We start from the raw sequence: 27,442 nt of genomic DNA, 5'->3' as shown, positions 1-27,442 counted from the left end.
TTAATTTAATAAAGGAAAACTAAAACAGTATTTGGTGAAGCTCAATCCCAGTTTCCTCGGCCGCATTCAGTTTAGGAGTTTTAAGCTCTGATCTGCCGATTCTGCGTTGTCTCCAAGAACTATAATCAACAGCATGCAAGATACTGGTTGAATTGGTTTGTTGTTGAACTGAAAAACAGACTGTTTGTGTACAAAAATAAAAAATAAAAATGCTTTCTGTGAAACCAAAAATTTAAGACAAACCAACACATTTGATTTTCTTTACAGCTGAACCAAGTTACAGAGCTGGTAACTAAAAAATGTACAAATAATTTCCTCCAGGTTATTTGCACAAATAAAATCCAACTATGATAATTCTAAAACATCCTTAACATCATCAGCTTTTTTTTGTTTGTTTGGACACATCAAGACATAAAACTACAAGACAGTCACTTTTTCTACAAAACATTCATTTCAAATCAACCACAATATTGTTATTTTTGTTGCTGTTGCTGTTCTTGTGGGGCTTGTTTTTATTTGTTGGCCTTATTTTTTTACTGTTGTTGGACTTGTATTTTTGTACAGTGCCCTGAGATGACTTGTGTTGTCATTTGGTGCTTTATGAATAAACTGAATTCAAATAAACAATCAAATGAGTAAAAAAAAAAGTATATGCTCATAAAAATGCATAACAGCCACAACAGTTAAACGGGCTGTGAGTCATTTGTGATTCCAAAAGTAATTAAAGATCACAAAAAAGGTATAAAAGATGGTTATAGAGTGACACAGGATGAGACAAGAACAAGAGAGTTAAAAATACACAAAGACGGTTCGTCATCATGTGCAGTTATGAGCGAAGGCTGGTCACACAAACATGCTGCGTCAGTAATAACCATCTACTTAGTTCGTAAACCGCTCCACAGATTATAATCATCTTTATGCCTCACTCATGCCATACCCTGAACTTATGCAAATGCACTGAGAAGAGCCCTCTGCAGAGAAAAAGTAAGAGTCTGTGCTCACTTGTCTCACGCCATGGCAATCTGTGATGGGCCCAACTGTTCAGAAGAGAGGTCCATTCATTTAGGCAAATAACATGCCCCCTGGTCGAAAACGGCCTGAAAAATCTGGCTGCTTTTCATACTGTCGAGAAATGACACTGAAGCCCTGCACTGCGCCTGGCTGCAGCCACCCTTCTGCCTCCGACTGCCGCTGATTCACATAAACGGCTCATTGTGACACAGCCACGTGATACCGCAGCACCCTCAGTGCTTAATAGACATGGTGTATGTGTATGCACCCCCATTATAGGACGTAAATGCAGCTTAACGCAAAGGATCAGAAGTTTTGGAGTAGGCTCTGAGGAAAGGTTACGAACAATAACATCTTATCTGTTTTAGATAGCTCTGTGAACAACAAAGACTTTAAAGACGGCATTGACAAGCAAATGGCTAGTCTGAATGAAGCCAAAAAATAGTGGTTGATGTGAACACTATTTTAAAAACCTTTACACTACCATCAGTTTCTCATTACGCAGTTACATAACAGACACGGATACATTTGTTTGGACCTTTTCGTTAAAGAAAGAAAAACCTCCACTCATCACTGAAAAAACTTGAAACTTCTTATTAAAAGTAATAAGAAAAGAATTTGTAAAAGTCAACTAATGAAAATCAGGCATCACTTTTGAATTTTGGTGCAACAGAAAAAAAAAATCTAATGAAGCTGGCCTTAACAAAAAGGATGGTTCTCCTAGAACAGATTGAAAATAGTTGCCCACAGGGACATGTTAAACTGAGGTGTGTCCTGTAGCCAGCATCACACGTGTCTCCAGTCCTGTCTGCCTATTTAAAGGGTGACAGGTAGTCACAGGGCTGTTTGGTATCATGGTGTGTAACACACCGAACATGGAGCACAGAAAGCAGAGGACAGAGTTGTCTCAGGAAATTAGAAAGACAATTATTGTCATCATGTTAAAGGCAAAGACTATAAGACCATCTCCAAGCAGCTGGATGTTCCTGAGACTACAGCTGCTCAGATTAGAAAAATGTGAAATTCAGAACATCAGAAATGCATTTTCCTGGCGTTTAGAACAAGGCTGGGAAGGTGTCTGAAGAGTCTAAAATCAGCAGGTTTTTGAAGAAAATTTGTGGGAAATTTTGGCTTTCTGGAAGAACTGGGAGAGTTTTCAGAAAATCAGATGGAGAATTAATTTAGCCAAGACAAAGGAACCATCTCTGAAGGCAGTCAACCTGAAGTAAGTAATCTTGTAGAATAAATCTGAATACAAACATTATGACTGGAGTTTCGAAATGGATCGTCTTGGTACGTTACTTTTTCTTGTCCGTTCTTATCTTGGACATTCAGGCATCTGTCATCCACTGCCTCGAAAATGATGCAGTGTCACGCTCCCAACATCGACCAATCAGAAGCCTCGGAAGATAAATGAGAACTCTTGACCAATCAGTGGTGGTGTTACAACAATAGTGCTTGTTGCTTTCTCAACGATGGCTGGAGGTAGAAAATAATTCATTGTGAATAAAATTACATTTTGCATCATTATGAAGTTTAGGGATAACACAGGGACTGTTCTAGGCAAACGTTTACAAAATATTTTTGGTCAATCAACAAAAAGTAGCTGGCGAAAATGGGGCTGAATGAAGGTTTTATATGGCGATCTTCACCAGCTGCCGGTTACATTTGAACCACCTGTGAATCTGTTTAGGGTCCAATGAAATCTCAAGACTATCAAGACCTTCTGGAGTAAACTGTGCTGCTCAGAGTCAGAAAGCTTGGTCTCTGTCTCAGGTCATGGCTCCTCCAACAGGATAATGACCCAAAACACAACTAAAAACACCAAGAATGGCTCAGAACCAAACATTGGACCGTTCTGAAAGTGGCCTCTGAGCTCTGATCTAAATCCTGTTGAACATCTGTGGAAGGAGCTGAAACATCTGGAGAAGGAAGCCTTCAAACCTGAGACAGCTGGAGCAGCTTGTCCATGAGGAGTGGGACAAAACATCTGAGGACAGGTGCAGACGTCTCAGAGAGAGGGACAGAAATCACTGGACTCAAGTGATCGCCTCAAAAGGTTGTGCAATAAAACATTAAGTTTCATTAATTTGTTTTAAAAATAATTCTACTGAACCAAAATCCAAAAGCAATGACTTATTTTCATTAGTTGATTTTTAATAGGTAAGATATTCATTCATAACCTTTCCACATAACCCTGTTTCAAAAGACCTGACCTTTCCTTTAAAGCATATAAAACACAAACAAAGACATGACGCCTATTCTCAAACTTGGAAGTCTTGCAAAAAACAAGAGCTCCGTCTCTAAATTAATGACATCTAGGCCTGAACTGCAGCCGGAGACATCAGCCACAGGGGTTGAAAAGAAAAGTGTGGGCGTCACATTTCTCAGGCGATCAGCATCACATACAGAGACAAAAGATCCTCGTGCCCTCAGGGTCCAGGGCGTGAGGGTTTTTACAGGTCCTCTGTCGTGTTTAAAGGCAAACAGGCCAGGGCCACAAAGTATCAGCGAATCATTTGCCTCACCCTGCTTTAAGTCAGAAATATTTGTAGGTTTCATTACAGAAGAAGAGAAAAAAAGACTTTTATTGTTTTGTTGTTGTCAACTTTATTACAAAGTATAAAACTGGACTAAAACGAAAGTCATTTAAATTTTAACCTGCTGTGAATGTCACATGTGGACAGATGTAAAGCAGCCTTTTCCCACTAACATGTTAAAGGTCTTTTTAAATTAAACACACCTCATTTGGATCATTACTTAGGTGTCAAAATTCAATTAAAGGCCTCACAATCCCTAAAGGAAGGTGTATGTCCCGCTGCTGGTCATTTCTTAAAGTTTCACTAAAATTTGTTTAGTGGTTCATGAGATATTTTGCTAACAGACAAATAGGTTTGACTCCTACAGTTAATGCAAAAGTGAAGCAAAGATCCTGCACAATGAGTAGCACTTGGAGTATGTCGTGAATTACTGTCAGCCACTGCCACACCACATCTTAGCGCAATATCTGTAACACTGACTGAATTTTAGCTATTTCTGTGTTTTCTAAGTTCAGCTGACTGCGGCTGCCATCTTGAATTAGGTTGACTCCAAAAGTAAATCAGTTGTAGATCTACATCCAGTGATTATTTCCTGAAAGTTTCATTAAAATCCATCTTGTGGTTCATGAGATATTTTGCTAACAGACAAAACTGACTCCAAAGCGTTAATGGCAAAATGTTAAACAGGTCCTATGCAATCTGTTAGTGCTCAGAGTATTTGATTGGGATCAGTTTAAGCTGTTATCACACCAAATTATAGGTCAATATCTGTAAAATTGATTGATTATGGACATTTTTTGTGTTTTCCAAGATCAACTGACTGTGGCAGCCATCTTGAATCATGTTGACTCCAAAAGTTAATCATTTGTAGATGTACATCCAATGATTATTTTAGTTAAAATTCAACCAGTTGTTCATGAGATTGTTTTTGGCAGCAGACTGTCACAGGAACACATGCACGGGCAAAATCCTTAACCTTTGCCTTTCAGCTGCCGGCGATAAATATGACCCTAAGTCTAATTTTCACAGAGAATTTCATGTTATAGAGTTTAATGAACATGCCATGGCAGAATGCTGTAGAAGTCCTTACATGAGTACTTGTTTTGTAAATAAATGAATAAAACAGTAATAAAAAAAAACCACATACAAGCCTAAACACAAGTCCCAACTTGCCTCAAGATTCGGTGTTAAATGGAATAAAATTCCCTCAGTGAAATCCAACCATAGCACTGCATTCCAGTGCAAAAGCCAGAAATCCACTCACCACAAGCAGACATCTGGCTGCCAACGGACGCCCGTCCAGGAGCTGCTCCTAGTCCCACCACTCCGCTCCGCTCAGAAACCTAACTCGGAGTGAAGGGCAACACGTCCTGCAGCGAAGGGGAGGGCTGTCACAGACGCAGAAATGTCTCGGAGTCTGGCTGTGGGGAGGCTGGGGAATTTGCAACCGCATATGACGCCGCTGCTCCTGCTGCTGCTGGGTGGAGCTCTCTCTCCTCCCTCCAGCTGCGACCCACAGGGACCGGCTGACTCACGGACACACTCTTCAGATAAACCACCACCTCTCTGAGTCTGAAAGTGTTACTGCACGCTTCTGTCTGCAGAGGACTTAGAGAAGGATAACTAATGCTAATGCTGTTTAATGAGCCATACTTCTGTTTTAACTTATTTAAAAGTCAGCACATAATCATCCATGAGTAAGACCCAAGGATGTGTTGTGTTTTACCCTCATCTGCTACCACACCAAATATTACCACAATATCTTTAAAACTCAGAGAGTTATAGCTAAATTGGTGTTGGCTAAGGTTGCTTAGCTGTGGTGGCCATCTTGAATTGGATTGACTCCAAAAGGGAATCAGTTGTAGATGTTCATCCTTTGGTTATTTCTTAAACGTTTCATTAAAATCTGTCCAGTGGCTCATGAGATATTTTGCTAACAGACAAACAAGGCTGACCACAACAGATAAAAACAAAGTCTTAAGCAAAGGTCTTGTCCAAAGTGTGGCACTCAAAGTATGCTGGGGATGATGCTCAGCTACTACCACATCAGATTTTAGCTTAACACCTGTAAATTTGAGTTCTAGCTATTTTTGTGTTGGCTACATTCAGGTGGCTGTGTCGGCCATCTTGAAGTGAGTTGACCCTAAAAGTTAACCACAACTAGATGTGCACACAGTGACTACTGATTGATAGTTTTGTTAAAATTTGTCTCATGGTTTCTGAGGTATTTTGCTGACACAAAAGACAAATGAACGTAAGTGCACAGATGAAAGATAAAGCATTGTTGCCCGCAGCCAAAAGGCAGGCAATAATGAACTTTACTGTTCTAAAGCAACCCGCCACCATCCATCCATCCATCCATCCATCCATCCATCCATCCATCCATCCATCCATCCATCCATCCATTTTCTTTACCGCTTCTCCATTCCGGGTCACGGGGAGCTGGTGCCTATCCCCAGCAGTCACTGTGCGAGAGGCGGGGGACACCCTGGACAGGTCGCAAGTCCATCGCAGGGCCACATATAGACGAACGAGACAAACAACCATTCACACTATCACTCACACCTAGGGACAATTTTAGAGTCATCAATTAACCTAACATGCATGTTTTTTGGTCTGTGGGAGGAAACCGGAGTACCTGGAGTAAACCCATGTGTTCACAGGGAGAACATGTAAAGTCCACCCAGAAAGGCCCCAGGTCAGGAAGCGATCCTGCAACCCGCCACCAGCCATGTTTTCCAAATGAAGGTGCAACTGGGGTGTGTGAACATCACAGACCAGCAGGTGGCAGCAAATAGTTTCCTTTCCTCCTCCTCAGGTTCAAGCGCACAGGCGCAAGGGCAGAAGGGGATGACTGTGAGGTGAAAGTAGAGCAGACACACGGGGTCAAGGCAAAAGTAAATATTTGATAAAGAAACAGCGATGTGATTTTCCTCCTGTTAACTGCTGTTGTGACTCTTCATACCAACAAAGACATCTTTCTGCCTGCATTATGTATCAGGGTGGTGACCTCCTTTGCTTTGAAGCATTAGACAGAGATTAAGGAGATAAAACCATCAGCATCTTCATCAAATGGTGATCCCACTTACTGTAATCATCCTCTTTAACAACTGACCTCCCAGGCTTTGTCCACACAGAATATATATATATTTTATCCAAAGCTATCTTTTTTGTTGTCATTTTTGAAAATATTCTCGTATATGCAGTAGCATTTTTAGAAATGTTGTCATCCACACGAACGGGGAGATGACAATACTAGAGTAACTGAATTTGAATTAGCTTTTTTGAAAAGAGACAAACCCATTAATGAACATCCGAAATACATACAGATGTTTAAATATGTTGAAGTTGGCAAAATTGCTCATTTTTAACCATAGTCCCTTCGTAGGTAACATATAACAATTACCAAAAAATTCATACAGTAATCGAATGACACAATAATTATAAAATGTGCAAGACATGGTATTATGGTATTAAAAGGGCAATTATTATATATAAAGTGCAGATTCAACATTGGCTGCACCAATGCATCCTAGCTTGCTGAATCAAAAGATAAAAGAAGAAACAATGAATTGATTAATACCTGCCACCTCAAGAGATTTGAAGCACTGAAAACCTCCTTAAAAACAAGTCAGTGAACACACCACACAGACATACAGTAACAACAGGATCAATAATATAGCCTGTATATATACAAATCATAGACGCATTTACACAGATACATACATACATACAAACCTTATACACATACTATCTATGTTCTACTGTGATTCAAACTGTAAACACAAGTGGAAGAAAAAGACTAGGTTGGGGAATACAACAGCAAGATCCAAATCCTTTTTGTGGACTGACAACAAAGTGGAGCTTCAACTTCCTGTCACATTAAATCAAAAACCCACAAAAGTGCAGGAAAGTGTTGACGTGGAGTTGTGTCAGTCCAAATATGTGGACATAATGAGCGATTTCAGGCCCAGTATCTAGTGAGGAACGGCTGGAAGGAAGGGTTTTCCTCACAGCGTTCAAATATCAGCCTGAATTCTTCACACACAAAAACTATTCCCATCACCCATATTTTTTAAACGTATACTTGATGTTTATTATAACTCTTTTTCTGTTTCATTTGCTTTTACTGTGTTAAATTAATGAATAAAAACCTTTTTGAGCTCAGATTATTGGGCGTATATTAAGGTTTTACTGCAGTTAAGAAATACAAACACAAGTATATAATCTGTCATCGGTACATCTGTCACGCTCGGGGTCGTAGGTTAGGTCTGGGTCTATGACATCAGAGTTTTCAAAAGGTTGTGTTTTGGCTGTCTACATGAAAACGTAGGGGTGATGTTTGAAGATTTTCTCACTCTGGAACCCCTCCTCAAAGAACTTTTACGTATTTAGACCAACTGTTACAATTTGAACAGCGCCTGACTTCAGAGCAGCGACCTAGCAGCAGGAGATAACCACCGGGAGTCAGAGCTGCAGCAGGAGGCTGCCGATTATGCGGATCTGCAGATGGATGGAGGAGATGGTGGAGGGCTGCGTTCAATGTGCGGTGCCAAAGGGCCGAGGCAGCTCATGCCAGAAAGGTCAGTTTTCCGCCTGGCTACACAGCGGCGGGCTGCTCGTCACCTCCGCGCACAGGAGAAGCCGGAGATGGATGCCATTCCTCTCTGTCAGTCGTCTCCTTTTGTTGCCGCAGTCAAAGCCTCCTGACTTTGTGCCAGTCGGAGCGCTCATCTGAGCTCTGATCCCCGAGGAGGTCGCTCCGCGCTCACAGGAGCAGGAGACACATTCATCCGTCTCTGCCTAGTTCGGAGAACAAAGCTTGGAACGATACCAATAACTGTTGAAACGCTTCATGAATAAAACTGTGACACAAAGGTTCATAGCCTTTCATTGGGCGGGCGACGATGTTTTCACCCGTGTCTGTGTGTATTTGTGTGACTGTCAATGAGAGTCAGCGAGATTCAAGATGACCACCACAGATAACTCATCTTAGCAAACGCATAAATGGCTGCAACTCGATCAAATCTACCAATAAGGTAAATGGTAGACGCTGAGAGTCATCCCTGGCACCGTCAGATCACATGAGATTTCACAACTATCAAGTGAGATCGTGCTTAATGTAATTTTAAAGGTTTGACCAACTCCATCATTTCTCATCGTAAGATGATCTTCGTCTAAAACTCTGGGACAAACGGCAGTAGGCGATATACATTTCTGGAAGGAATGCTAGGCTTTTAAAACTAAACTTACACACAGGAAGTTGTCACTTTTAGAACTTCCTAAAGGCGGCGTCTCACTGGGCTGAAACTAGTTGGCGAACAGCATTCAAGGAGAAGCCTCCAGAGTGCTTCTAAATTTCCTCCCTGGAGTTGTACAGTCTTGGGTACAATGTGGGCAGTAAAATAATGTACACAACCTAGTATACAGATTTGCAAGTCGTGCACATGAAAACAAGACATGATTTTCAAAAACTGGCCTTTTAAAACTCAATTCGGTCAGACTGTAATGGAATATTTAGTGTATTTTCCCGTAATTTTGAGTCACCAACTAGCCTCCAACAGCTGCAGCCCAGTGAGATACCGCTTTAAGGATCTTTAAAGAAACAAAATAATTCAGCAGAGCTTTTTAAGATCACTGAGACTGGAATCAAGCTGATTTCACGCCCATGACGACTGTGACTTTATTTGGGAGGAAATCTGTCACAATTTCTTTGAAGATGTTCAAAGTCAAGCAGCAGGACTGTGTTCTGAAAGCGTTCTGAAAACTCCCCTGCGAATGCTGTTTGCCAACTAGTTACAGCCCTATGAGACACGACCTCAACGGAAACGACTCTGTGAGAAATGACTCGTTTGAATGAACGGTTTCGCAGTGGTACTACATTTGTACAAGTTGGGTGGGGTGACCTATGAGTCAAATCTGAGTCTTATGCGTAAAAATGTATTGTCAGCCGTCTCCAAACTGAGTCTTTTAAAGTGTTATAAATTTATTCAAGTTTTCTGCAATCAGTTGGGAGTTTTACATGAAACCAGAGATATGAGTGTTGAAAGAATTACTGCTTTTCCGTAGAACCAAGGGTCAAGATTGTCAGGATCCCCCCGGGAGAAAAAGAGGATCAGTGGGGAAGCTTAACTATTCATGTCTGAGTGGCTAAGTGGATTCAGACAAGCCCCAAATGCAGGTTTGATGAGAGGGGTCGTGCTGTAACATGCACACCATTAGTCAAAGATGCCCAGATGGCGCAGAGAACAACTGGTCTTGTCTGAACGGCATTAGTAAAGTCTGCATCAATCAGTTCTGTTCCCATTTTCATCCTGTCCTTTTGGGCAAATCTTTCTTTCTGGTGATACATAAAAAAGACCAGCTCCATTCATTGGAGAAAATATACAAATAAAATACTGTTTTTTTTTTCCTTTCTTTCTTTTATTTGTTGGTAAAAGATGCACAAAGCAATCAGAGACAACCTGAAACAGTTAAAAATGCAGCCTTATTGTGTGAATACCATTTAACCGTTCAAATATTGAAACATTGTCGATTGGAAATAATTTGTTATGACCTTTATTTATTATAAACATTGTCGATTGGAAATAATTTGTTATGACCTTTATTTATTATAACTTTTATACTTTTTCAATTATTTAACTTCACTTACACATATTTTCTCCATAAAAAAGGGAAATTTCTTCAACTTCAAAACAATTTCCATCAGCATATGAGCTCTGTTTTTGTCTTTTTTGCAAATTGTAGATTGAAGCAAATGTTTTGCTATTTTAAGCTTTTAGATAGATTTTTGCTGATTTTAGGCTTTGACTAACGTTTTCTTAATTTCAGCTTTTACTTCCCGTTGTGGTTATTTAGATTTTAGCCTCCGTTCTGCTTGTTTTCATTTTAACAATTCGTGCAATCAGTCAGCAGTCATCATTCACACGTCATTTTTACAGAAAAGGAAATTTCTCTAATTGTTATCTGGCACGTCGCAGATCACAAAGATCGTGGCTCTGAGAGAAACCGGCCAGAGACTGGATTAAAACGGGCTGGAGTGAAACTCCAAAGAAGATTAAAAGATCAGACAGAAAGAACTGAACAAACCTTTTGTCTCCAGAATTCAATCACTGGATCTGATGAGGATTTAATACATTAGCTGAACACAAATGGGACAAATGTAAATAGTGGAAACAGTATTTTTTTTAAAGCTCTCTACTATTAAATCTCTTGTGATTCATATTTAGAATAATTATTGCGTACAGCTAAAAGGCGAACAACAGTGTTTTTGCCCATGTCTGTGTGGTCGTATCTGTTTAAAACTCTGAAACGTGCAGAAAGTAATCACTGGATGCACATCTACTGATTAGCTTTAGTGAGTCAACCTGAATCAAGATGGCTGCCACACACAACTGACCCTAAGGAACCCACAGAGGGCTATAATTCAGTCCCTTTTACAGCTTTTGAGCTAACATTTGATGTAGTTTTAGCTGAGAGTTATTCACAGCACATAATGTTTAGCACTGTTTAGAGCTGCCTTTGATTAGTAGTCTGCAAACAAATCCAGGTGAAAAGCTGCTCTGAACAAAATATCTTATTACATATTTACCATCTCCTTATGATTATCAGGTGTATCTGCTCTATGATTTTTATGATTTTATAATTGATGATCTACTGTGTGATGTTTTTGATGATTGCAATGATTCTACTGATGTTTTCATGATGTAAAGCACTTTGAATGCCTTGCCGCTGAAATGTGCTATACAAATACATTTTTATTTTACTTACTTATACTTTACATACTCAGAGTGACAACTGGGGATACTGCATGAGATTAGAGCAAAAAGTTATTTTCAAGATTTGAGCAAAATGGCTACAACTCCATTTCACAACACTAAATAATCCTAGTCTAAATCTGTCATGAAAGGCTGCAGGTGATACGCATTCCTCCAAGGATGCTAGGATTTTTACTCGTGTACTCTTTAGTGTAGTTTAGCTTTTAAATCGTCCCTGTGCCTTGAAGCAGATTTGATTTGAAGATCAAATAGGAACTCATTTTCTTGAAATCAAACAGATGGAAGTCCTGTGTGTTTGCTCGACGTGCAGATTGTTCCTTTTCCTTGGAGCATGTTTAATTCAGTGGTTTCCCCCCCTTTTTTCCCTTAAAAACTCAATCCAATTCACACCAAGAAACAGTGGAGTTTCTTCACTCGTGGAAGGCTCTATGAATAGTGAAGGGTTTGAAGTGAAGCAGCCTGTGGATTGTTCATATTCCTTGGACCATGTTTAATTCGGAGGTGCTGAAATCACTCCATGTGCCCCTCATCCCAGTGTTCGGGTAATTACCCCTTGTGTGACTGTGCCGCGATCCCCCAGAGACACGCCTGCCAGCTCTGAACGCTTCCAACTGCACGAGAGTGGCAGCTCGGCTCACCCCTCACAGGACGACAACATCCACTGATCGTCCTCTGAGACGCAGCGCAGCAGTCAAAGGGAGCTGTCAATCATGAAACCTAAGATCAAGGGGCCCCAGAATGACGTCACTCCAGAGGGTGTGAATTGGTCCAATCAGGATAGAAAATGCCTGAGGGGCTCTTTTTTTTTTTTTTAAGCGCCACAAAAACATGTAAAGAAACTGACTTGGAAACAAAAAGAGCACAGAGGTGTGGAGAGTAATAATCTACAAGACAAAGAAAGGCAAAGCAAATCTCTGACCAGAGAGGTGAACAATGTAATGCAATGTAATAACGTTAGTGCAACTGTTCTGATTTAAACTACAAGTTTAAATGTGTAATTTATCAGAACTCTGGGAGTTAACAAACACATGTTACATACTCCACAAGAGCCAAGGAAATTGTTTGTTTACTCATGGTGGCAAGAACAAGAATAAAGTTTGTTCTGGTCAGAACATTTTTAACATTTTTAATTTATCTTTACCTATTATTACTGCTAATTCAATGATTAAAAACAATGAAAATAACCAAAATGTTTAGTTGACCTTCTAATTGGTCAGTGCCAGTGCCCTGATCAGGCTCTGCCCACCATCAATATTTAACTCAAATCACATTCTTAATTTTCAAAACAATTTTCTTGGATATAAAAATAACATTAATATCTGCATGTTCAATAAATATTATTTTAACAAATACTGGGACTAATGTGAGATTTTAGGTGATGTACAACCCCTGGCAAAAATTAAGGAATCATCACTGTTGGAGGTTCTTTCAATTGTTTAATTTTGCATAAAAAATAAATAAATCACAGACATGCAACAAAATTCAAATTTCAAAATTCCAACTGGCATTATTAAACAATAAAAAAATGGAAGAAATAATTCTGTAGTGTTGTGGAATTTTCTTTAACAAAGAGGACAACAAAGATTTTTGTCTTAGGATAATTTATTTAAGGTATATAGCTGAGAATCACTGAGCTGAGGTGAGTCAGCAGAGTGATTCTGAAGAATTACAGATAGCGCCCCCTTCTTATACCATTGTAGGTTGACGAGGGGTCAGGGGGAACAGAAGGGTCAGATAGCTGATCACAAGGGGAGGTAATTAAAGAACACATCCTTTATAGGCTTGTAGGCACATACTGGTAAATTTCCATACAGTCAGGAGGGGTCAGGGGGAAACAAAGGACCAGATAACACATACATCCTGGCACCCTATAGGGATAAGAATGAAGGCATTCCTAACTAAACTAAATTATGGTGGTCACATGCAGCAAGAATCACTGAAACAGTATTTTTCCCATTACAATAGTCAGTCACAAATGCTTTTTTGTGATCAAGTAGAGGAAGAAATTATGGAATCATATGGAAAAAAACACTGCCCCATTAGTACTTTGTTGCACCACCTCTGATCTTTATACAACCCCTGGCAAAAATGATGAAATCACTGCTCTTGGAGGTTGTTTATTTAGGGTTCATTAAAGGCCAGAAATGCTGCAACAAAGTACTGATGGCAGAGTCCTTTTCTCATGATTCCATAAAGTTTTCCTGTACTTGATCTAAAGCAAAAAAAAAGAAAAGCAATTGTGATTGACTTGTTTAGTTTCACCAGTTAAAAATAAATGACTGCCTCATCCTTTGAGAGAAACTGCCTGGTTTCTCTGGACCAGCGAGACACAAGGTTCAGGGGTATAAAGCGCTGAGCGTTAGCTCCATGTGATCCTGATTCAAAGTGAGTGCTGGAAACCACAAACAGCTGGTTGTACTTTAACCCAGCAATGACCCTTGTTTCGCGCAGAGGAACATATATTTGAAGATCTATTTCTCAGAGCGCTTCATCTTCACACTGAGGTGATGAACTCTGAATGTTTGGGGGAGGTTTTTCACTCATAGCACACGCTCCTTTTGACATCTACAGACATCCCAAAAGAGCTGCTGACAACAGCGCCTGTCCGGCTCGATTTGCCTCCCGCTCGAAACTCTCAGATGCTCGATTTCTTTTTCTGTCTTCCACTCAGCAGCCAGTCCATTTTCTATGCGCGTTAACCTCAACTAGCCTCAATTTTCTGAAATCATGAGAAACTACACAAGGATCAATGCTGAGTTTAAAACTAGACACAAAATGGTTGGACATTTAAGAAGGGTCTCTTCAGTTTTTGGCATCTTTTCCATGGCAGACACTTGATATAGGTAATATCATTATCTGCCATTCCAATTTGATTTTCTTAGCTGAAATGCACCTGCTAACCCCCACTGTGTTAAAAATGCATACATTAACAGGTCTTTTTTTCTCATTGATGGCTCAAACATATCCCCAGATGACAATGTCAAACCCCATTGGGCTCAAATAGAGACAGAGTGGTTCAGGGAGCACGAGACAGCATTTTCACACGTGGAAAGGCCATCTCAGATTTATGACTTTAATTTCAGTGAGAATCTATGAAATCAAGCTCACAACCCATCTGAGTGTTTTGGACATGTGCGGGTCACAGGGACTGATAGCTCGCATCCAGGTGGCAGGGTCCTGGTGACCACTAACGAACACTTTGAAAAACAGTACAGACAAAGATTTGCTTGAGGCGTGGGAAAGCCTGCACTATCAGCTTGTGGAGAACGTTTGTGTCATCCCCAAAGTGGGATGGTCTGCTCTGAATGTTCAGGTTGGACTTGCAAAATGTGATTGGCCCGATCCTCAGTCAGGAAGGACTAGCAGATCCTGCAGAGAGAACGATAAGAATTAAGGAGGAGAAACTGCAGACAAGCCATCATTAGTTTGTCAATATGGTCCAAGTGAACCTATTTCTAAAGCTGATTTGGCTGTTGTAATGGCAGAATTTATTATAGGGTAACACCTGTTGTTGATAAGTCCTGATTATGTTATGACTTCTATTTTAAGTCCCATGGGTTCTCACAGAATGAACTTGTTTATAGGAGTGATGTTGAATTTTCTCCTCATGGAAACCAGACTTCCTTGCTTTTCCCCAACTCCTCCTTCTGGTCCAGTATTTCAGTATCTTTAATAAAAGCTCCTGTGTGGACTTCGGAGGCCAGAGCTTTGATTCGGAGCTTTCCCATTTGGGCCTGGGACTCTGATGTTAATTCTTAACTGTCTTTAATGCTCTTTATATTTTGTGCACAACATATAAATAAACCTGTTTGAGTGTTTTCATCTAATAGTGCCTGGAAATTGATTTTCTTCCACAACAGTTGTCTTTTAACAACTCCATCTTCAAACTCTTATAACCGTTCATGCTAATGCTCTTATTGAAACTTTTACATCTCCATCAGTTTCATGTTACACAGCTATTTCAGCAAAAATGTATTCAAATTTCTGCCAGAATTGCAGGCAGGTTGCACCAGACGTCTTGCCTCTCCCTGCTGCTGCAATCTATGCTTGCAAAGAACCAGAGATTTGATGTAAACAATCATGCAATAAAATACTGGTGGCAGGGTAAAGGTCTATGAAAGTGTTTTTGAAATTTTGAAGATTGGAGTTGTTTTAAGATGGACTGGATATATTTTGGTATTGGCTGCGTTCAAACTAGAGGTTAGCTCAGTCCTGTCAGACCTAAACTTTTATTTTCCAGCCTGAAGCAATTGAAAGAGCTTTCTACAGAAGGTAAGATTATATTTGTCCATATGCTTTTCACAGAACACCACTTCAAAATGAATGAAATATTCCTTTAACAAAAGAAAGCGGTTGCCTGGACATGTTTCTGTGAAATATCTTCAGCCCCACTAATTAAACTCTTTAAAAGATACGAATCAGGTTATTTCAGTAGCGCTGTGTGTGTGTGTGTGTATGTGTGTGTATTTTTACTCTGCTGATGCTTATGATGTAATCCACTCATTATGTTGCCAAACTACAAAAGCTTCCTAATACATTCATGGCAATCTTTGGAAATTTCAACCAAGGCTTTCTTTCTCTGCTACACTTCCAACTGCTTCACTGGAGAAAAACAAAACATTGGATAGTTTAACATTTTTTTCATCATCAGAATTTGCTTATTTAGTAATATGTCAAATTAAAACTAGAGTATTTAGTATTTTCTGTGAAAATACAGTGTAAATGCTGAATAACTGCTGAAACTTACTGAAGAAGCTGAAACTGAGTTGTTAAAGCTAAAAGAAGCAAATCACTAGCTAAAAGGATTAAAATGCCAGCTAAACTCTAAAAGTACTAAAAGGGCTAGCTAAAAGCTAGCAAGTACACTGAAGCAGATGTCAAACAGAACAATGTTTCTGAATGAATTGAAGAGATCTCAATGTATTTAATGGGGAAAATATTTACAAACAAAGTCAAATATTAGGAAAATATAAATGTTACAAAAATCAAAAGTCTTAGCATCCATTTCCTGAATTAGCCGTAGTTTGATATGAGTGGCTAAAAAAGCACAAAGTATACAGAAGTAGTTAGATCGCAAAAATTGGTATGAAAAAATAAAAACTGGAAAACAATAGTGTGAGTGATAAATTAGCATTCACACAATAAGAATAAAATAGGTTTTCTTGCCTTTGTTATTGCCCGCTGCTTAAGTGTCCGTGTTTTTGCAAAATTTATAAAAAGTAATAACTGGATGAAAATCTACAACTTTTTACCTCTTGAAGTCAACCAGATTCAAGATGGCCACCACATCTAATCAACCCTAGCCAACACAAAAGTAGCTATACGTCAGTGAATTTTAAGGATACTGAGCTACAATTTAATACTGTAGTAGCTGAGAATTATTCACAATATTGCATGAAAGTAAAGTTATTTTTAAGCTTTGACTAAAGCAGCTACAACTGTAATTTCTCAACATATGATGATCTTAGATCAAATCTCTGGCATGAAAGCCAGCGGGTGATATGCATTCCTTCAAGGAATGTTAGGCCTTTAAATTTTCTTTGTTCCTGTTCCTCTTGGCATACAGTGTTTTCCCTATTATTTTCTCTGAACTGTCCCCTTGTTTGTTACTTCTACAAAGGGATGCCTCCATTTGCTTCATAATGCATAAAAAAGCCAATATACTGCATTAACCCAATTTGGGAGCTTTTAAATTAAACTACATAGTCAGACACTAAGTTTGAGTAATGAAAATACATTATTCATAGAAATCCATTTCTATGGAAACAGGAAAAAACAGGACATCAGGCAGAGACAGAAAACCAATAAGAAGAAATGCTACTGTTGTTAAAACTAATAACAACTGACTGAAACTCCTGCAGACTGTGGTTTATCTGAAAAATACAAGTAAATTATGGAATATGGCAGAAAAAAACTTTACTTAAGATCTCAACAGACAGCATAATTGTGCATGATATATTTAGCACACACAAATACACCCAGCCTAAAAAAGCAGATTTACTCTAGGTCCACAAATCATCTCAGTCACATTTATCAATAAACAGTGTGAACTGATGGATTAAAATGTTTGGGTCAGTTTATTTACTGAAACTGATCATTCACCGCCTGCTGCAAGGAATTAGATACTGTTTCAATAAAAACAAAGACAGGCAAATTAAAGGTTTAGAGTGTCATCTCAGGCATCACAAATAAATAAATAAAATGAAGCTTATTATTTATATATCTTTTTTTAAGCCTGAATATTCAGTATGTTGTAGAGATATTATTAAAAGGAACTGCTAACTGTGGAGAGAAATATTTCTGGTGCAGGAATTTAGTTATATGGCTTTGCCTATCAAAAAGAGGAGAAAAACATACAACACAACTAAAGGTTGTGAAAGTTTTGTTTTGTTGACCATTTGTTTGTTGTAACAAAACATCTTGGCAAACCCGTTTATCTCCCCTTAAATGGTGCCAAGTTTGTAAGAAAAATGCATTTGTGGGTTCAGCAGCAAAGTTGAGTATGTGGTTTGAACTCATGGAAAACTTGCCAGATCTTCTCTGCCAAACATCCTGTTCTGCTATTGACTCTTGTTTTGTGTCGGTTATTGGATTTGATGATTGAATTTTTAAGAAACAAGACATATTGGCATTGTAACAATTTGTTCATTTGACAAACATGGGCGTCTGTATCATGTGGAAGAACCATACACAGCCACAGAAGCTTGGCACCTCCTCCTCATGCTGCTCACCAGCTTGCTCCCACACGGCTGTGGGATGGCGTCTCATTCTTCAGCCAGCATTTGTCACAGGTCAGTTGATGTGGTTGTGTTGGTCACTCTGAAACGAACAGCACGCCCAGGCTGACCCCACAGGTGTTCAACAGGGTGGAGGTCAGGACTGCAGGCCGGTCATTCCTTCCTCTCCTCTCCCAAACTCTGGAGGTAGTGTCTGATAAACCCCGCTCTGTGGGGCCAGCATTGCCATCTTGGAAGACAGAGTTCAGGCCCAGATTGTAGAGATATGGGATTTGCCACTGGTTGCAGAATCTCATCTCGTAAAACCTCAACTTCATGACCTTCTCTGACATCCCCCATTATGTGAAACTTGGCCTTCAATTCAGAGATGGTATTAGGGCTCACTTTAAATAATGCTGCAGCTTGGTTTTGCTGAACACCAGCTTGAAGTTGCCTAATGACAAAGGCCCTATCTAAATCAGTCAAATGTGACAGGTCCTGAGCAGCACTGTAACGGTTCATTTCAGAGGAAAATCAACGGTTAGGTTTGGCTCCAGCACGATGTTCTCAGGAATACATCAGGCTACACGTCATTTAGTTTTTCGTTGTTTCTCACAGAAACATTCTGCATTTTCTTTTAAACATTCGTATCACAGCTACCACCAGAACACCCACGTCCTCTTTTTCATGTTTGCCTTCTGCAAACAGGAGCGTTCATGGAAAACAGCAGCCATCCCAAGTGTGCAGATGTTGCTCATCAGGCACCAAACATTTCCATGTTGCAGTAGGAAACATCTTGTGGGTAAAATAGACCCTTATTGGTTGTATTTAGCAACATTCCAACTGACTGAAGCCAGGAGAGACTGTAATCAACACATCTTGAGTTCTGCTGACATGCAACTCTGTGCTTTTCTGAGAAACATGTTTTCAAAGGTATAAAACATGCAAAATATAGGAAAAAATAATAATGTGTCTAATTTGTGCAGCATTACCTCACTTAAACAGATAAGGCTTAACAGAAATGTTGGCACATGTTTTGAGTCAAGTCAAAAACAGACAAAAAAAAGAAACCTTCAGGTCGTACAGATTGGACAGACAGTGAGCGAGCAGCTGTTTACACAGAACACAGTCAGTGTTGCAGCTTGGATTAATGTACAGTATAAACCAAACAGTGTGAGTGTGAGCAAGATGTGTTTGCACCCATTTTTATCACCTTCCACCAAAGGTTCTTATAATGGTTAAAATTGTGAATGTAAAATTTGGAGCTCATCACTAATGTGGACACAATTAGGATTGATTTAAGGAACAAATGTAATATTTACTTCATTTTTGTAGTGATACAGTGGTTAAAATGCAAGATTTACAGATTTTTTGACGCAGATCATTGCTTTCCGGTAGATGTGTTACACTTAAGTGCTTGATCGTTAATGTGGATGTGGCTGATAGATGTCTGAGCAGTCAGTCGGGTACAAAGAGTGGAGTTACACAGTTTTTGACCTATCTCTCTCTCTAACCAGTGTGATTTTATACACGTTTGCAAAGGAAGTAAATAGTTCAACTTTAGGAAGGACTCAGTGATTTTTCTTTTCTTTTTTTTTCACTGTGGATTAAGACAAATATAGACCTCAGAATGTCAAGCTAGTGGTTTCAATCAGTGGAAGCCTACAGTGATAATGTGTGTGTTTGTCTGTTAGCAAAATATCTCATGAAATAATGGATAGATTTTTAAAAAAGTAATTATTGGATCATCTACAACTGATTAGCTTTTGAAGCCAGCTCAATTCAAGACAACCAACTGGCTCCAAATGGCTCTAACTCAGTCAGGCTTGTGCTAGAATTTGGTGTGGTAGTAGCTGAGAGTCATTCACAACACACATTCCAAGTGCTACTCATTACGCAAGATCTTTGCCTAAATCATTATATCTAACTGTTTGGAGTAAACTCTGTTTTTTAGCAAAATATTTCAAGAACAATGAATAGATTTGAATGAAAATCTTAGAAAGTGATCACTGAATGTCTAACAAGAAGTGATTAACTTTTGAAGTCAATCCAATTTAAGATGATAGCCACAGCTAATTGACATTTACCAACACAAGAATGGCTATAACCCGGTCAGTTTTACAGATATTGAGCTAAACCTTGATCTGGTAGTGGCTGAGCATCAATAACAACACATACTGTGAGAGTGACATCTCACAATATAGCTTGGGATTACTCACTTTGTTATTTTCGAGGTTTGACAAAAGCAACTGCAGCTCCATCTTTTGTCAACATAAGATGATTAAATATTTGCCAGTCAAGCTGAAAATGAGCCTGTATCACAGAGCACTTTGTCCTCTGGGGTGATTATTAGCTCACACACTGAAAGAGATGAGCAGGTGTTGTTCAGATGTTTACAGCCTGTAGCTGATGTTAGCAGTTGAACAGTCAGTGGCAGTCGCACAGGGAGCCCAGAGACACAGACACTGTGTGCGTCTGAGGGTATTTAGGCCAAAACTATTGTTCACTGCAGCTGCATGTAGGAGCAGACAGGAATTACACCTGATCACACACACACACGTAAAGAGGTTGTTGCAGGAAGTCCACGAGAGCAGCCATGAGCCATTAGAGCTATTTGTCCAAACATTTATGGACCACCTGTGAAGGCATGTCTGCGCGAGTGTGTTGATTTGTCTGGACCATTACTAAATGTATCTCATGAGCCACTGAACTGATTTTAATGATACTCTCCGAAAGTAGTCATTGGATGAACATCTAAGCTGATTAACTTTTGGAATCAGCCTGATTCAAGTTGGCCACCAGAGCTAAGCGATTCTAGGAGACACAAATGGCTATAAGTCAGTCAAGTTTACAGCTATTGAGCTCAAATTTGGTGTCGAAAAAGCTGAGAGTCATCCTCAAATTATGGTCTGAGCACTAATTGATTGTGCAAGATCTGTGTTTCAAACTGTGCCAAAAAGTATTGAAAACAACTCTGAATGTCAGCAAAAAATATCTTATGAACTATTGAACTGATTTTAATAATCCTTTCAGAAAGTAATCATTGGATGTACAACTGATTAATTTTGGGTATCAGCCCAACTTAAGATGGCCTCCATAGCTAGTCGACATGCAGAAATTCCCCTCTCTCATGTACTACTCCTAACAAGTTGTGTTTGCAAACATAACTGAATGATGTTTGCTTAGCGACTAATTTGGGCTTTTCCCATCAGCTGAGTAGTCGTGCGGTATTACTCAGGTGTGGTAGTAGTTGAGAGTCATCCCCGACACATACTCTGAGCGCAAACATTTGATGCAAGATCTTGTAATATCACATGTCATTGTGCATAAACATATTTTCAAGACTCAACCAAAAACGCTAAACTCTATCTATTTTCAAGATAAGATGATCCTGATTTAAAACCATTTAGAATTTTACATTTCCTCAAGAAATACTCAGTTTTTATTAAAATTAGTTTTTCCTTTCTGTGCAGTTTTAGCATTTTTGGAAATCATTCTGAAAATGTAACTTCTCGGGTTATAATACAGACCTTCCCAGAAAGCTGTAAAGATACGTCTGTTTACATTGGCTTCAACTCACAGATTTGCTCAACAGAAGCGTTTTCCTTGAGACAAACAGAATATACAGCGTGATAGACGTTGAGCATTTGTTTTATTTGGAAGCAAAACAAGCAAGACTGTTTCCTGGAAGATATATGTCAGCCCAGATCAACTCCAGTCCTTCAGGTGCGATCACATGGAAAAGAGTACAAGATAAGAGGCACCTTCTGCTTTCAAAAGGGCGACACAAAGGCAAAATAAGTCATGCTTCAGATATTCTATACCTTTTAAAACAGTTAAAGAACAGCAATAATTAGGATAAAATGAGCTTACACAGCTGAAAAAACCTCATGATATATTGTAAATGTGATATATATGAGCAAATATAGTAATTGTGTAATTTTAAAGAGCTAATAAAATTAACGTATAAACTTTAATGACCACTACAGACTTCATTACTTGATTAATATCTGATACTGGTGAAAAAAGCTCACCATATCTGGATATATCCTTGACTCAAATCTTGGGATGAGGCAGGAAATAGAGGTAACGTGAGACGTGCTTTTTAGGCAGCAAATACTTACATAAGCAAAAATAATGCAAAAGAAAACTAGATATTTTCTTAAAAAAATGTTGAAGGGTGCCAAAACAGCCATGCCCAAAGATTCCAACATAGCTTCGTGATAACCTAAGACGAAAACAAAGCTTACATTTTGATGAATGAACTGTATAAGAAGACCAAAAAGTGCCAGTATTGAAAGAAATGTTATATCTGCTGCCTATGGCTCATTATGGTCACCATGGTAACCACCCACCTGTGTCTGTCACTCCCTGACTGCCAAGTTAACGAGAGGCAGACAGAAACAGACTGAAAAGAAGCCTCAAACAAACAGCTGCTGCATGAAAACTACAAATCCGATCTTAGAAATTCTTGAACCGTGAGCGGCAGAAGACTTCGATGGTCACAGAAGGGTATTTTTGTTTCTACAGGGATTTATGTTGGGGATATGACAAGTTAAAAAGACCCTTCACTTCCTGTTTTGAAGAACATATTTTGAGTTCAAATATAACTTAACTTTTAACTTCTGCTTTTTGGTCAATATTTCAGAGAAAACTATAAAGTCCTGTAGCAGTGAGAAACACACTTGTTAAAAGAAGACAAAAATGCCTATGTTTTGATGTATAATTTGTATATGTACTCAAATGGGTTGTGGGAGTTAGAAGAGTTTGTTTCTAAAAGATTTGAAGATTTTAGACAGCTCAAAAGCTGGTGTGTGACATCAGCTGTCAGTGGAACATTCTCTGGAAAAATCTGTACAAATCATAAAACGTAAACTGTGATTGTGGAAAAATAGTAAAAGATATCAAAATGACAGATCAGATGTGTAAAGTCCAACTTTCTGTGTCCAGTTTAAATGTTGAATGATGTTTCTCCTATGACCTACGTCTGAGCTACAGCGCTCCAATGAGGGCTGGGTTTTCTCATGGGTTTCGCCAAAATCCCATTGATCTGGAATAAGTAAGATCTACCAAAAGCCAAGAAGCCATCTTCCACTTCATTATTTACATCCATGGTTGAACCTGTCTCTGTGTAAAATGTCTTGCACTTTCAATCAATTTTTCTGCAAGGATGGCTCCAGAGAGGAACTTCGAAGAGTTGAAAGTGAAATGTCAGTGGCTCTGAGCGTTCCCTTGGTTTACTCTTGTGCAAATGCTTTTCACCGGCTGATTCGAGGGGTTCGTATTGAATCGGTTTCATTAGGGGAAAAAAAAAAGTTTTACCTTGGTGACAGAGGAACAGTTAGCTAAGTAATATGCTCAGACACGTAAACGCATCAAAAGGAAACATGAAAGCGTACAACACAGTAGATTATTACCACAAAGAGACAGCTTCCCTCCAGGCGAACGTTTGCACAAACAAGACTTGTTGTAGGGATCACTGCTAAGTCAGGTCGTGCAACACATTTGATGAATCATTCCACAACATAAGAGCAGAGGCATCAGGTTGTACACCAAGCAGATATGCACAGTGTCCAAACCAATAATTCATACATGCCAATGTTTTAGCTTGACATATCTGTCAAATCTAAAACTCAGTGTCTGTAAAACTGGTGAGGTTGTAGACATTTTTGTGTTGGTGATTAGCTGTGGTGACTATCTAGAACTGGATTACCTTCCAAAATTAATTGAGTTATAGATGTACATCCTGTGATTATTTTCTGCAAGTTCATTTCAAATCTGTCCAACTTCTGCAGTTATTGTCAAAGTTTTAATCAGTGATGTTGACGTGTTGGGCATTACTCTCAGCTATGACAAATTTGAGCTCAAAGCCTGTAAAGTTTACTAAGTTTTAGCCACTTTTGTGTTTTGTAAAGTCAGCTGGATGTGGCTGCCATCTTCAATAGGGTTGGTTTCAAAATGTAATCAGTTGTAGAAGTGCACACATTGATTGTTTGCTGGAAGTTTCATGTGTTTCATGAGATATTTTGCTAACCAACGGGCCGAGTTGACTCCGATGATTAATGACACAGTTTTAAAAACAGATCTTGTTGGACCAGTTACTGCTCCGAGTTTGTGTTGGGACTGACTCTCAGCTACTACCACACCAAATTTGAGCTCAATATCTGTAAAATTGACTGACTTATAGCCATTTATGTGTTTGCTGAAATCACTTAGGTGCGGCGGCCATCTTTAATGTGGTTGAATTCAAAAGTTATTCAGTTGTAGATGAACATCCATGTATTACTTTCTGAGAGTTTTACTAAAATTTGTGCAATGGATCATGAGATATTTTGCTAACAGAAAGACAAACCAACACAAACATACACAGACACGGGAAAAAGAAAACATTATCACTATTTTTGAGCAGCGGGCGATAATATAACCCTTGCTAATGTCTGTGCTGGTTCGGTGGCTCAGTTTGCGTTCAAGCATTTTTCTTCTGGCAACAAGTGCAACATTCTCTCGCACTGTTGACACCATGATGACAGAAACAAAAGTGACATTTTACTGTCTTGTAGAGGACAATATGTCCACCTCTAAACCACGCCGCCATCCACAGCCCAGACTGAAGCTTAAATTTAAATGCCAACAAATCCTGCCATGAGTCATTTCACTGACATAATAACTACGTGACATTTAGCAAACTTTCTTCAAGATGTAAGCTGTCTTCTTGAATAAAAGTCAACAAGTGGGAAGAAGCAGTCACATGTCTCCATTTCCAGATCTTTCACTTTAATATTCATTATCGCTGCTTTTGTCTTTGGGCGATAATGTTTTTGGCCATGTTTGTGTGTGTTTGTTTTTCTGTACCATTAGCGAAATATCTCATGAACGAGAAGACGGATTTGAATGAAACTATTAAAGGTAATTAATGGACGTACGTCTACAACTGGTTAATGTTTGGAGTCAAATACATTCAAGATGGCCGTCACAGCTAAGTGACTTTAGCAATCACAAAAATGACTAAAAGTCAACCAATTTGAAAGATACAGAGCTCAAATATGGTGTGGTTGTATGTGAGGCATATTCTCAAGAGATGTGTTTTTAAACTGTCATTACCTGTTGGAGTCATCTCTGTTAGCAAAATATCAGAGATAAAATTAGCACTGGATGGATTTTAATGAAACTTTCAGAAGGTGATTATTAGGTTTGTCTGTCTACAACTGCAACAGTCAACTGACTTTAGGAAACACATAAATTACTCTATCTCAGCCATTTTTACAGATATTTTGCTAAAGTTTGGTGTGGTAGCAGCCAAGAGTTGTCCCTATGACATACTTTGAGAACTAATACATCCCACAATAACTCCCAATATCACATGAGCTCACGAGTTATTTAAGAAGTTTGACCAAAACAGCCTGAACTCAGTCCCTTTTCAGCATCAGATGATTTTACTTTTAAACTCTGGCTTGAGAGGCGGTGGGCAACAAGCATTCTTTCAAAGAACGCTACAGGGCTTTTATTTGAATATTCATTACATACAAAATATAGCTGAGGGGGGGGGGGACTCCCACTCTCTGTGTGAATCACCCTCATGAGCGTTCAGGAGACGTGGGGCCAGAGGTCGTGGTGCTGCTGCGCTGGCCTCATTGTGCCACACAGAATCGCAGTGAAAGTCAAACACACACCAACAGACTGCCAGCTTCAGAGACCTGCGACTGAGAAGGTGGACCGCGGGCCTCAGTGTCTGGCACTGCTGTCACATCCCGGAGCATGACGGAGGACCAGAGGGGGGGGGGCTGCAGCAGAGTCAGGTTGGGGTTAGTCAGGAATGCATTAGCTAATGACATCCTGGCACTTGGCATGACCAGACTCCATATGGTGTGGCATCTACACTCACACACTCCACCCACACGGTGTTACTGAGCTAATAAACACACGCCTCAGACCGGAGGCTGGGATCAGGAGAAGAAAAAGACAAATGCAGTTGAAAACAGCAACACCCTCACTCAGCTCGTTGCGAATTTTTGTCAATTTTTATTTATAGCATTACTGATCCGAACGGCTGTATGATCCCAATTATGTCCCACAATGCTTAGTAAAATCCCTTTGCGACGTTTTATCCTTAGGCTGAGGTCAGGCGGAGGGTAGGATGGTTTTAACCTGCTTTGACAGCATTAATTCTGCTATCATTCTTACAGCTTTTCCATTTTATTAATCTCAGAGGAAGATGTTGGCACAAAAATATACAATATATAATTCACATAATTCACAATATAAATTCACAATATAAAATATACAATTCACCACATGGTCTGTTTATGGACCTGTTATTGCCCGCCGTGTGTCTGTCTAATTGTCTATCTCTGTCAAATATCTCATGAACCACTAAACCAATTTTAGTGAAACTCTTAGAAAGTGATCATTGGATGCACAGCTACAACTGATTATCTTCTTGTGACTACTCCATTTAAAATGGCTGCTACAGCTAAGCCACCCTATCAAACACGAAAATGATGTTAACACGGCCAGTTTTACAGATAATGATCTTAAATTTGGTGTGTTAGTAGCTGAGAGTCATCCTCAACACATACTCTGAGTGCTAACAGATCTCATGCAAGATTTTCTGCTTTGCTTCTCTAAGTCCAGAAGCAACACTTTGTGGAGTGTAAGACCCTGTTTACATGATGATGTATTTAAGTGAAATTGGAACATTTCTGTTGCCGTTCCTGTACATGACAACAGTGACTGGATTCTCTGACACCAAAACGTTTTGAACTCGGACCTCAAAGTGGAGGTTTTTGGAAACTCTTGGCATTGGTGTGAAGACACAATTGAACACTAAGGATAGCTGCAGTTAATGGTTTTTCTGTGCTTGTGCAAGTAGATCAACAGCAGAGTACAGCAATCCAACCCCACTGTCTGTCCAAACAAACATCCATCCATCTATGTCTTTTACCTGCTTCTCCTTTCTAGGTCACAGGGAGCTGGTGTCTGTCTCCAGCAGTCACTATGTGAGAGGCGGGGGACACCCTGGACAGGTCTGAGAGGGACACGTAGAGACAAACGAGACAAACAACAGGTTTGCAATCAACCTAACATGCATGTTTTTGGTCTGTGGGAGGAAACTGGAGTAGCCACATGAGCACAGGGAGAACGTGTAAAAAGATCCTGCAACCTTCTTGCTGGGAGGCGACCGTAACCACTGCGCCGCTGTATATACATAAATTCACCATTTTGAATGTAACTGTAAGTGTCTGCATGCATGTGTGTGGTTGAAATACAAACATTACAGCGCTAGCTAGTGACGTGGCATGGAAAATACAGCAGATTCAAACAAGACAGCATCACCGTGTAAATTCACCAAGGCGACCCTGTGACCATCTCTTTGTAAAATGTTCAGTTCATTCAATAG

At 39.5% G+C, this 27,442-nt stretch overlaps 1 protein-coding gene across 2 annotated transcripts in view; it reads right to left on the bottom strand.

Annotated features, from left to right (window-relative positions):
- The window catches only part of LOC108239093 (SAM and SH3 domain-containing protein 1-like), a 78,490-nt gene that overhangs the window by 24,440 nt on the left and 26,608 nt on the right, over positions 1 to 27,442 (bottom strand). Inside the window, exon 1 of one of the 2 annotated variants that reach the window (XM_037977942.1) lies at positions 4,816 to 4,976. The exons of the other annotated variant lie outside the window; for it this stretch is intronic. The gene's annotated coding sequence lies outside the window, so the exon portion shown is untranslated. Of the gene's footprint in view, positions 1 to 4,815; positions 4,977 to 27,442 lie in introns of those variants that run through there. 2 annotated transcript variants of the gene reach the window in all.

Source organism: Kryptolebias marmoratus, linkage group LG10 (genome assembly GCF_001649575.2).
Source record: "Kryptolebias marmoratus isolate JLee-2015 linkage group LG10, ASM164957v2, whole genome shotgun sequence".
In the NCBI taxonomy this organism is placed as follows: Eukaryota; Metazoa; Chordata; class Actinopteri; order Cyprinodontiformes; family Rivulidae; genus Kryptolebias; species Kryptolebias marmoratus.
Note: the sequence above shows the minus strand (reverse complement) of the source record. Positions and strands in the feature narration are given on the sequence as shown.